The sequence below is a fragment of the Sminthopsis crassicaudata genome, chromosome 3 (assembly GCF_048593235.1).
Source record: "Sminthopsis crassicaudata isolate SCR6 chromosome 3, ASM4859323v1, whole genome shotgun sequence".
Taxonomy (NCBI): domain Eukaryota; kingdom Metazoa; phylum Chordata; class Mammalia; order Dasyuromorphia; family Dasyuridae; genus Sminthopsis; species Sminthopsis crassicaudata.
This window is the reverse complement of record NC_133619.1, coordinates 222,515,890-222,529,239: the sequence shown is the minus strand read 5'-3', so window position 1 is coordinate 222,529,239 and position 13,350 is coordinate 222,515,890. Positions and strand designations below refer to the sequence as shown.

Sequence of the window (13,350 nt, the reverse complement as noted above, 5' to 3'; positions counted from 1 at the left end):
TGGCAAAGGTGACTGCCAGTAGATATCATTAAGTCTTAGAAAACTCCTAAAAAACAATTCAGTATCCTAAAGAAATTGCAGAAATCAGGAGGAATACAAAAGGGATGGCAAGTATCCTTATGGTATGGACATTTATGATTTGCTGTGTGCAGAGATAAAGAATAAGAGATATTGAGTTTCTTAAGTATTTTGTATTATTATAAGAAGCATGATTCTTAATCCTTTTTTTTTTTTTTATCCTGTATCTATTTGGCCATCTATTTATTACCAAAGGGTAAAATAGAAATTGAAAGAATCTACCGATCACCTCCTAAAAGATCTTAAGATGAAAACTCCCAAGAATATTATAGCCAGATTCTGGGACTTCCAGCTCAAGGAGAAAATATTGTAAGTATCCAGAAAGAAACAATTCAAGTATAATGAAGCCACAGTGAAGTAACACAAGATTCAGTAGCTTCTCCATTAAAGGATTGGGCTTGGTGTATGATATTCCAGACAGCAATAGAGCTGGGATTATAACCAAGAATCACTTACTCAATGAAACTGAATATAATCCTTCAGGGAAAAAGGTGGATATTTAATGAAACAGGATTTTCAGAGGACTTTCAAGCATTTGTGATGAAAAGACGAGAGCTGAATAGAAAATTGACTTTCAAATACAGGATTTACAAGAGGCATAAGGAGGTAATCAGGAAAGGGAAATCATAAGGCACTTAAGGTTTATCTGGTTACTTTCCTACATGGGAAAACTCATAAGAACTTTCTCATTATTACAGTAATTAAAAGGAGTATATATAGACAGAGGACATAGTTATGAGATGAATATGATGGAATGACATTAAAAAAAAAATAAAATCAAGGGTTGGAGAAGAATGTACTGGGAGAAAGGGAAAAGGAGAAGTGGAATAGTATAAATTATCTGCCATAGAGTGGAAAGGGAATGAGTGAACTTTACTCTCACCAAAATTGGCTCAAAGAGGAAATAACATACACACTTAATATAGGTTTACAAATCTATAATCCTGGGCATGGATTATAAAATAAGGGCTAAAAGAAAGGGCTCATTGGGAAGGGAGTAGTTAGAAACAAAATGCTTTTGAGGAAGGATAGGGTATAAGAAGGGAGAGAATAGAATAAGTGGGTGGGAATACAGTTAGCAATAGTAATTGTGAAAATAATTTTGAAAGAAGTTTCTCCAATGAAGGCCTCATTTCTCAAATATATAGGGAACTGAGTAAAATTTATATTAAAAAAAACAATTCCCCAGATAATAAATGATCAAAAGATATGAATTGTGCCCAATGGGCTATAAAATCATGCATGCCTAATAATATTTTTACTAACAGGTACACCAAAAGACATTTTTTTTAAGTTTTTAAAAAGGAAAAGGACCTATATGTACAAAAATATTTATACCTTCTCTTTTTTCCAAAGCAAAGATTTGGAAATTGAGGGCATACTCATCAATTGGGGAATAACTGAATAAATTATGGCATGTGGTTATGATGGAATACTATTTTATAAGAAATGATCAGAGGATACTCTAAGAAAAACCTGGAAAGTTCTCTACGAGCTCATGCAAAGTGAAATGTATTTTGTACAAAGTAATAGTAATATTGTAGGGTAATAAGGTGTCAATGACTTTAATATTCTCAGCAATACAATGATTCAAGACTACTTACTCTGAATACTTATGGTGAAAATGACTGTCCATTGTGTCTAAATACAGATTGAAGTTTTTTTGTTTTGTTTTGTTTTTTACTTTATTTTCCTGTTATATGACCTAAAATTGACCATTTGTCCCATTGGCTGGAACAGATATGCCACCTTACCCATTGGAACTATTTCTGTCGAGTATTGAATGTTAGACATTCATTCCTCCATAGCGCGAATTAGAAATTTTGTCTTTTGGGTTCATAATAAACAGTTTGCTATTTTTAATAGTTTGCTAGGCATATTTCCTTACTGCCAGGGAGTTTATCAGACATTAAAGGAGCCTTAATTTTCCCCTTCTATATTAAGTTTGAGTTCCAACAACATTTGGACTTTGCTTCTTTGGAAATCTGTATGACTATTCTCCGTGCAGAAATTTGTATGGATCATTAGTAAAAGTCTGGAAAAGAAGGTATTGATTACAAAGAGCCAGGAGCTTATGGTGATTTACTATGTTAGACTTAACTCTTCTCAGCAATTTCAGTGATCCAAGGCAATTCCATAAAAATTTGATGGAAAATGCCATCTGCCTCCAGAGATGTTCTCCAGAGAGAACTATGAAGACCGAATACAGAAAGAAACATGCTATTTTCACCTTCTTTTATTTTTTTCTGTTTCATCATTTTCCCCTTTTGTTCTGATTTTTCTTTTCCAACATAATTCATAGAAATGTGTTGAAAGTAAATGCACATATATTACCTAAATAAAAAAAAAAGAAAGAATGTTTAAAACTATCTTTATATGTAATTAAGAAAAGCAAAATACTATTAAGTGGAGAAAAAGGAATAAGCCAAATTGGAAAGTAGACTTATTTACTTAAGTGTTTACTCAACTGGTTTACAGGGATACTGCAAATATAGTTGACTTAAATTTTGGCAAAGCTGCTTTGCCCCTTCCCCCCAGGCAATTGAGGTTGAGTGACTTGTCCAGGATCACACAGCTAAGTGTTAAGTGTCTGAGACCAGATTTGAACTCAGATCCTCCTGACTTCAGGGCTGGTGCTCTATCGCACTGTGCCACCTAGCTGCCCCTTCAGACAAAGCTTTTAATAAAGTTTTTCATACTTTGCTAAAAAATAAAAAAAAAATGGAGAGATGTGGACTAAACAATTATATGATGATGTAGATTTAAAACTAGTTTGCTGAATGGATCAAGAATCAATGAACTGTAGTTACAGTTAATCAATGATGGACAGAAACATCAACACCCAGAGAAGGAACACTGGGAATTGAGTGTAAAATGTTTGCACTATTGTATTTCTACACAGGTTACTTATACCTTCGGAATCCAATTCTTGCCGGGCAACAAGAAATTTGGTTTTACACACATATATTGTATTAAGCATATACTGTAACACATTTAATATGTATGGGATAGCCTGTCATCTAGGGGAGGGAGGGAGGGGAAAATTTGGAAAAGTGAATACAAGGGATAATCTTGGAAAAAAAATTAATTACCCATGCATATGTACTGTCAAAAAAATTAATTATAATTATAAAATTAAAAAAAAAAAGAATCAATGAATTGGATCAAGAATTAATGACTTGATTTCCACCTGGAAGATGAAATCCAGTAATGTCCAGGGCTCTCTGCTCCAATTTCTAGTATTAACATTTTCTTTTCTTTCTTTCTTTCTTTTTTTTTTTTTAACCAAAGACCCAGAAAAATGCTGAGATAGCATGTGTTTCAAATAGCACAAAGCTGTAATCAATAGCTAACAGTGAATAAGAGAATCAAAATTTTAAAAGATATCATTAGGTTTGAAATTCAATTAATTAAAATAGAATGAAATGTCATAAAGATACGTGTGAAACTGTTACACTTAGATTCAAGAAATAACTTGACTAATACAAGGTTGGGGATGGCTCAATAACAGTTCATCTGAACAAATGTCTTAAGGTTTTAGTGATGTTTAAATTCAGTATGGATCAGCAGTATCATATGGCTCTTGTGATCTTGAGTGACATGAAGAAATGTCCCCAAAACTGAAAATCAGACCAATCCTTGCAGGAAGATTGACAATGTGATCAGGTCCTGACTATATCAAAGTATCCAGGAATAAAGAGATGAAAAATCCTGCTGTATTCTGCCCCTGGTCAGAACCTATGTGATATTGTGTTCAATTCTGGAATTTGCATGTCAAAAAGAACAGCAGTAAGCTAGAATACTTTCAGAAAAAAAAAAAATTGATCAGGATGTGATTGGCCCGAAGTTCATAACATAAAAATCACCTGAGAAAACTAGATCTAAGTGGCCTGAAGAAGCAAAGCCAAAAAAAAAAAAAAAATGCCAAATGTCTTTAAGTATTTGAAAGATTGGCACACGGAAGGAGGATTGGGTTTCTTCTGCTTGGCCTAAGAGGAGAGAAAAGCTATGGAAGTGTAAAGATGTAGATTTACACTTGAAGTAAATTAAAACTTAATATTTGTTATTGTTGTTGTTGTTTCAGTCACATATGACACTCTGTGACCTTATTAGAGTTTTCTTGGAAAAGATAATGGAATGATTTGCTACTTCCTTCTCTAATGGAGAAAACTGAGGCAAACGGGGTGAAGTAACTTGCCTAAGTAAATGTCTAAGATCAGATTTGAACTTATAAAGGTGAATCTTCCTGACTTCATCACAGCACAAAAGCATGGACTTAAAATACCTCTGTCCATTGCAATCACCAGAAGAGTAATGGGAAGCCTTGAGAGTATTAGACTGAGATAAAATTACACTAGAGGTTTCCATGACAAAGATACATCCCACTTGTGAGATATGGTGTAGAGGGGATTCTGTGGAATAATGGCTGTTCTAACAAACTTTTGAAGTCCTTTCTAATTTCAGGTGCTTTTAGAAATTGAGACAGTTATAATCTTCATTGTAGTAGGCCTTTGGTAAGGCCTTACAGAATGGCTCAAGTTTTGTTTGGAAGGTCAGAAAATCTTGGGGAAGCAAGGAAGAGAAAAATATCAAAGAAAAAGTGAAGTCATCAATAAAAGAGAAGTGAGTAACCCTGAGAAAATGAGAAAAGAAATGTATGCATTAAGAAAGTATATGGATAAAAGATAGATAGTCCGTAAGAACATAGCTTTAGAATTGGAAACTTCTAGTCCAAACTTTCTCATTTTTATAAATAATAAGAGAACCATATATTTAGAGCTGAAAGGTACTTCAGATGTTGTTTAGTCCAAATCTCTCATTTGACAGAGAAATTCTAAAAGCATAGATTTAGAGCTGAAAGCAATCCTAAATGCTTTGAGTTCAAAACTTCCAAATTTGACCAATGAGGAAAGTAAGACACCAATAGGTTAAATGACATATGTAGAATTACATAACTAATAGATATCTGAGGATTTATGACTCCAAGTTCACTATACATTATGTCATGGCTCTGAGGAGCCATGAAATAATCCCAGTGAGAGGACTAGGCCTTGGAGGTAGAAGTAGGAATGGAAAACATAAACTTATCACCATTTTGGACAATTAAAGAACTCATTTTTATATACAAATTTTAATAAAATGGACACATTGAATAATACATATATTAATAAATCAATACAAAGACTATCCACATTGATATTTACAAAGACTAAAAATATGTGTACAGTTCGCTCAATATAGCACCAGAAAGCAAAGAGTGGAACTATATCCAGAAATAGGTTCAGAAAAATTTAAAGAGAAATTCCTTTGGCCCAGTTCACAAAGGAATCTGCTCTCTGTCACTCTATTTGGCATTTTTTCTTGATGATCCAGTTAGTTTATTTGATATCTAAAATGTTATCCTGAGGTTGCACTCTTGAAAACTTTGAACAAACTGAATGGCAAAAAAAAAAGATTCCACTTGTAAATGAACAAATTGCACTTGAAATTCCCAATGGGAAAGCAAGCCCAATTTCTTTCTGAATTATTGAGTTCCATTTAACTGGAAAATCTTTTGGCAATTCCAAGGTGCTAATGTCTGTCATATCCATGTAAGTATTACAGCTCACTGAGACACCAACACTGATGCCACTGATGATGAAGCAACATCCAGCAATTAGATGACATGTGTCAATGAAACATGGGTATGATTCATTCTTGAAGATAATCAGAAATGCCCCAAAACTGAAAATCAGACCAATCACTTGCAGGAAGATGGACAATGTGATCAGGTCCTGACTATATTTCAGTTCTTGGGGGACAACCCAACTTGAATTTATTTGCATACAGATTACTGATGGATAAGTTAAATCAAATCTTAACTCAAAATTCCATTGCAGATAGCAGTATTTCCAAAGCCCAATCCAGATAGTGGAAATCTTTGTGTTGTTAAAATACCACACTCTCCAATATACAGAACATGCTAAGTCAATACATAATAACCAAGCTATCAAAGCAAATATTAAGAAAGTCACCAGCAATAAAAATTTTCTGACATGAAATGTCATGATAAGCTGAAGGCTGATGAATCATGAAGACTATTCTGGAACACTGAAGGAAAAAAAAACAACAGAGAATTTTTTTTAACTTTCCACACAGATACCTTTTCTAACATGTGGGTAAAGCTATGTTTGAGTATTCCACATAGAGTAGTAAAGGTATAAAAAACTTTGATTTACATGCACATTTGTTTTTATTGCTTCTGAATTTTCTTGAGATTTTACGTTTTAAGATTAAAAGGGACAAGTAGATGAGGCCAGTGGTTTCAAACTCAAATAGAAAGCAGGCATTGACTTAAAAATCTGCAAATGAGCATTATCTGTGTAGCATTATATTTTTATTTATTTTTGTTAAACATTTCCCAAATATATTTTCATCTGGTCCCTCCTCACTCAGGAGTTTGGTAGCTGGTCAAGGCAGAGGAGTTTGATACCTCTGACATCCTTTTCATGTCCAACATTATATGATTCCCAAACTTAGGGTAAGGATGATTCTGCTGATATCTGAATGAGTATGAGAGTGTGTGTGTTTGTGTGTGTGTGTGTGTGTGTGTGTGTGTTCTAGTAGACTTGTTATTTCATTAGTTTAGGGAATTTTCAGTGAGGCAACTGCTCCTAATGCATATCTGCAATTATTCTGCAGCTTGCACTTTTAGAAGTTACCTGAAACACTGAAGAATTCAATGACTTTCCGAAAATCAAACAGTATCTCAGAGATCCAGAGACTCACCTGTTCCATGCTGCCCCTCCTCACTCAAACTAACTAAAATTTTAAAATGAAGCAACGTAATGAAAGACTCTTGATTATCCACTTTGAGATAGGGGTGGAAGTAGCATAATTACTTTTTTTTTTTTTTTCCAAAATTGAACAATGGAAACATTCTCAGAGAAAGTAGATGAGCAGCAGACCTCTGAATCTCCACAATCTGAGTTGAAGCCTCTAACATATATTAGCTTTGTGACATTGGTCAAGGCCCTAAACTAAGGTCCAGCAATCTTCTAAGGCAGATAATTATAAATCAGCTGCTAGAAGCTCAATGAAATTGCTATTTTGGCTCCTCTAAAAATACTCCAACCCTAGGCTTTTTCAAATTCAAAAGGGCCATAGAAATAACATAATCAGGCCAGAAAGCCCCACTACTGAAGCCCCATAGATTTTGTACTTTTCTCTCTACTTTTCAGATTTTCTCTCCTTTCAGATTTTCCTAGATTCTTCAAAGAATTTTAATATGTCTGTCCCCCACCTTTTCCTCTTTTACCAAGCTCACACTCTCAGATATACCCTCACATGTACACAGGTGTACACACATACATACAAGCACACACATACACACTCCCTAGGTTCATGTATCAGCAGAATGATCCTTTTTCTAAGAAAGACAGATCAATATATTTAAAAAAATAAATAAATAAAAACCACTTTATTATGGATTTAATAATTAATCATCTTAAAGTAAAATAAGAGAATTCTAAACACCTAATAACTACAATTCAGATTTATTTGGCATTTTGTGCATGCCTTCCTCACTTCACTTTTACAAAGAAGGTCATGTCAGCATTATCTGATTTTTTCATGGGAACTAAGACTCCAAGAGGTTAAAACTAGTTCTTGGACTCAGTTTTTCTATTGCCATCAGTGCTCCTCCTTCTCCACATAAAAGTTCAAGACCTTTAAGCATAGAGAAACAGAGATCTTATTTCTGTCTCTTTCTGGAGACCCTTACTCCTAAATTCTTCATTAACAGCTCTGGGAAGTTTATTCCTTGGATTTATTTCCTCTTTCTCTTCAGTGCCTAAAGAAGGAGCACTGGGTAACCACTGGCTATGTGCAAATTCACTGAACTGGTCATTTTGGGGAGAAACCTTAAAGTTAAGAAAGTTAGGGAGTACATGAACATTTGAACCCCTATGGCAGGTAGGGAGACATATTTACTTTGGGTCATTGTCTCAGAACAACTTGAAAATCCAGAGGAAAAATCCATTTCTTTGCATCAAGCCTTTTATTTTATAAATAAGGAAACTGAGACCTAGAAAACTAAATGTTCACCTTCTTCTATTAATTTGGCTTAGAACTCAAGTTCCCTCCTCCTGATTCCAGTGTGGTTTCTGGTGGGTGGGTTAAGAAGTTCTGCAAGGCAGGAAAGAGGGCTATCTCTTTTGGCTGGCAAAGTAGCCTGTTCCTCACATAGTAGTCTGTATCAGAGGTCCCAAAGATCAATCTATTTGCATCAAAAATTTTGTCTGCCATGAAGCCTAAAATTTCCACCAGCTATATCAGTCATCTGTAGGCTACTGCATATGTTTAATGAAAGTAAGACAATGCAATGTAGTGGAAAAGAGACTTGTCTTTGCAATCAGAAAGACCTCCATTCAATTTATAAGAAACCGAACCATTCTCCAATTGATAAATGGTCAAAGGATATGAACAGACAATTCTCAGAGGAAGAAATTGAAACTATATCCACTCACATGAAAGAGTGTTCCAAATCACTACTGATCAGAGAAATGCAAATTAAGACCACTCTGAGATACCACTACACACCTGTCAGATTGGCTAAGATGACAGGAACAAATAATGACAAATGTTGGAGGGGATGTGGGGAAACTGGGACACTAATACATTGCTGGTGGAGTTGTGAAAGAATCCAGCCATTTTGGAGAGCAATCTGGAATTATGCCCAAAAAGTTATCAAAGTGTGCATACCCTTTGACCCAGCAGCGCTACTACTGGGATTATATCCCAAAGAAATACTAAAGAGCGGAAAGAAACATATATGTGCCAAAATGTTTGTGGCAGCTCTTTTTGTTGTAGCTAGAAACTGGAAGATGAATGGATGTCCATCAGTTGGAGAATGGTTGGGTAAATTGTGGTATATGAAGGTTATGGAATAGTATTGCTCGGTAAGAAATGACCAGCAGGAGGAATACAGAGAGGGTTGGAGAGACTTAAATCAACTGATGCTGAGTGAAATGAGCAGAACCAGAAGATCACTGTATACTTCAACAACAATACTGTATGAGGATACATTCTGATGGAAGTGGAAATCTTCAACATAAAGAAGATCCAACTCACTTCCAGTTGATCAATGATGGACAGGGGTAGCTACACCCAGAGAAGAAACCTGGGAGGGGAATGAAAATTGTTACACTAATATCTGTCTGCCCAGGTTGCATACCTTCGGATTCTAATGTTTATTGTGCAACAAGAAAATGATATTCACACACATGTATTGTACTTAGACTATATTGTAACACATGTAAAATGTATGGTATTGCCTTCGTCGGGGGGAGGGAATAGAGGGAGGGGGGGTAATTTGGAAAAATGAATACAAGGGATAATATTATAAAATATATATATATATATATAATAAAAAAAAAAAAGACCTCCATTCAACTCTTGCCTCTAACACATACTCATAGCTAAGACATCTTTTAATTAATTAATTATTTAAACAAATTAAATCAAAATTAAACTGATAATATAAAACACATAGGATTATGAAAGAAAACAATTATATTGAAACAATTATCAAACTAATTATTTTTAAGTTCACTAATTGCTTGTTAAGAACATTTATTCTAAGACTATAGGTAATAAAAGAGTTGGAGATCTCTATTGATGAAAGGATATAGTTCCTATCAGGAATTTCCCATACCATTGACTCAACAGTCAGATTCTGACACGTTCAACCCAGTTTTTTCTCTCTCCTCCAAAGCCATTCTGTTAACCTGGAAGAACAAGTTAAGATTAGCAGAACCAGTATGAGTGAAATCTAATTTAATGAATCTATTATTAACACTTATATGATAGATTAGAGCTAGAAGGGACCACAGAGGTTATTGAGTCCAACTCCTACTTTTGACAGCTGAGGAAAATAAAAATATAGAGAGGTGAAGTGAGTGAAGGTGGCTGAGAGAGGATTAGAACCCAGGTTTTCTGTTGCCTAATCTAATGCCCTTTTCACTGTCCCAAATTGTATTTCACTTAAGGGAATGGAATCAAGGACAATACATTCTATTGGAACCGGGAGTCCTGACTGGGGGTGGGCTATGAATGACATTGGTCAGATTGAGAGTAGCACAATGCCACAATGTCGGGAGGGGACAAAGAAGTAACACAGAAGAATTTTAGCTATTTTTTGAAACTTGCTTCAGGATTTGATTTTGGGCTGTCCTAACAAGCAAAGGGAAAAGAATCATTTCAGGCAAATGGAATATGGTAGTTTAAGACCATGTCAAAAATATAGAGTTTACTTAAATTGATTGTGTAATATGTACAATTCTATACTCTGGATGTTATTCAACATGTTCTTTGTCTTTAAATAGTGAATGAGACATTTATGTCATCATGGTTGTCTGCAAAAAGATGAATAAAATTCAATGTAAGCTGAAGCATCTGTCACTGCTGAACTTGACTCTGCCTTCCTCCAAATCCTGATTCTCATTTGTAACAAGAAAATTATCTCTAAAGTACTTTCTTGCTCTGAAAGATGTTTCTAAAGTGAACCAAGTGAAATAACTGAAACAGAATGAGAAAATATACTTCCCTTCAAACCCAGAGTCATACATTTTCCTCAGTCTCACTTTTATGGAGATTTGTTAAATGACTATCCATTAAAGAACAAAAGCATCTTTTTATTTCCTTTGGTCTTATTGAACCTTTGCTTCACCTTTATTGTTGCCGGTATGCTTTTCAAGAAAGCTGCTCTTGACTAGAACCTTTTAGCTCACCATCTCTGTCAAAAGCATCCATGTATATTTTCTAGTCGTGATTAAGCCCAAGTTAAAAATTTTCATCTCCCCCCCACACACACATACACTATTATCAATGGTTGTAGAACAAAAGATGTGACCAACTAATTTGTATTGAAAATGATACAAAATGCTCAAATGAACTTGGTCTAAATATGGCAAGATTAGCTAATTAAGAGTACCACAAGATCAGAGACAGAACAGTAAGGGACTTTTGTTAATGTGAAAGATTCTGTATTCTGATCAGTATTAATCAATTTGATAAAATCATGTCAAAGTTCTATATACAAGGCCCCAGACCTGAAAGTTGCAGATTGTAAGATCACTTGCTTAACTATCTAAAGTTAACTACAAACCCTTCACCCTTTTTTTTTTTCCCTTGTCATGGTGACCAAGGCAGAGATGACAATGACATGGTAAGTATTTTTGTACCTCCAAACCAATTACTTGTCCAGCAGACACATAGGACCATCTGTGAGCACTTAGGTCATTGATTGTGATAAGGAGAAGCTTATTTATCTTGTGTGGAGATATTCCCTTACTTCATCCAACTTGTAACCCTGATGATATATTATTTTGCTTATTTTAACTTATGGATCACATATCAACGAATGGAATTATTCTGAATTTCTGTCAAGAATGACTGGACATCTAGCCCTATAAAACTAGGGCTCTGGAAGGAGATGGCATCTCAGATGTGAGAAAGATCTAAGAGTCACTTCATTAGAGGAGACTATGGACCCTTTAATAAACAGCCATTGGCTCTTTTGAAGCTTCAAGCCCTTTTAATGTAGGAGAGAAAATTTTAATCCCCACATCAATCCTTGTCAATTGTGGGGGCATAAATTGAGGTACAGAGAGATTAAGGGACCTTCTTGGAGTCCCACAGGGAAGTAGCCCAACCAGGGTTGAAATCCCACATGCTTTGCCTCCAGAACTGGAATACAAGTAGCAAGTCTTCCATTTGGTGATCAATGTATTTTGTGCTGACTTCTCCTAGGTGCCATCCAGTGAAGTCCACTTTGATCATAGGAAAGATGAGTTAACTGTAACTTGAATGTCATTAGCAAATAACATTAGCAAAATCTAGGGCATAAGAAGTTAAACCATAATGTTCCTTACCTCACGGTTATCTCAGAAGGGATGTCTTCCTAAAGAGAACAAACATCTAGAAATTTTCAATTGAGAGAAAAGAAAGGCAAAGGCAAGAAAGATTATAGAAACATAGCCATCATGCTGTACTGGCTATTCTGAAAATTCTGTTTAGAAAGCACTCATTTCTGATCACATGACCCAAGACTTGATGCTTATTGGAGCATTCAAACACTGTTCAAACAGCTCAGAGTTCCTCTAAGACTAAAATTCTTGCCTTGCTCTTAATGCGGCCCAGACAGTTTTCTCAGTGATTCCGAGTCACATAGGTCAGGTCAAATAGGGTGATAGGGTGGTGGGAAAGGATGTAGGAGCAATAGCCATTTCTCTCCCCCATTCTCTGAGCTCACTTAGGCAGGACAATAAAAATTACAATCTTTCTCAGAAGAATTACACTGTTTGAGGATTGCCTCTGTTTTCCCAGAGCATATTCAGAGAGGGGCCATAATAACAGTAAGATGTGACCATTGTACTTGGGATTTTATTAAAGGAAGTTTCTTCCCTTTTTCTCCTTCACAGCTAGAGTACATGACTTCTGAATGCACCAGTAAGAAACAGTGATGACCATGTGTGACTTTTTTTCTTTTTTTTTCCTGATGGCAATTAGTGACTTGCCCAGGCCACACAGCTAGGAAGTGTTAAGTGTCTGAGACCAAATTTGAACTCAGGTCCTCCTGACTTCAGGGCTGGTGCTCTATCCACTGCGCCCTTATGCTGCCCCAGGGCCTCAGTTTCTTTATCTAAAATATGAGGAGATTGAACTAGACCAAGCAAATCTAAAAACACCTGGCTTCCTCAACAGTTTTAAGTGCATCCCAAATAAGATAAAAATGGAATTGAAAAGTAGTTAACAAAATAAAATACAATAAAACAGAGATAATGTTGGTATGTAGTTTTCTAAATTAGTATATGCCTACAAGGATCCTATGCATGGTTTTATGCTTCCCCTCATTCCTTTCGTTTCTATTTCGGTTTAACACCACTGGACTAGAGGATTTTGGAAGTTTCAATCTACCTCTAAAGCTGTGGTCCTCTGAAAAATGAAAGAATGTTCCCAACTCTCAATGTCTCTGATTGTGTAAGGCCTGGAATAACTCATTTGCCATTCTTCCCAACTACCCTTTCCCCACACACTTTCAATTTATTTAGCAAGTATTTGGCTAGCTCCTATTCTGGACAAAGCAAAACATGTTAAGTCTTGCTCTTAGGGAGATCTATATGTATCTTTCTCCCTTATCCTGCTCCCTTATTGCCAAAAGTTGGCAGGAAAGGAATTTTCCAAGTACTCTGAGTTTGGTTGCAGACTCAGTCCCCAACAGCACCCTGCCCC

General features: G+C 35.5%; 1 long non-coding RNA gene across 1 annotated transcript; it reads right to left on the bottom strand.

Moving 5' to 3' along the window:
* Positions 1-5,193: 5,193 nt before the first annotated feature.
* On the bottom strand, positions 5,194-12,121 carry LOC141559436 (uncharacterized). Its single transcript, XR_012487416.1, has 4 exons — positions 11,991-12,121; positions 11,789-11,888; positions 9,773-9,845; positions 5,194-6,168 (listed from the first exon to the last, which is right to left on the bottom strand). It is a non-coding gene; the product is annotated as an uncharacterized LOC141559436 (long non-coding RNA).
* Positions 12,122-13,350: the final 1,229 nt, after the last annotated feature.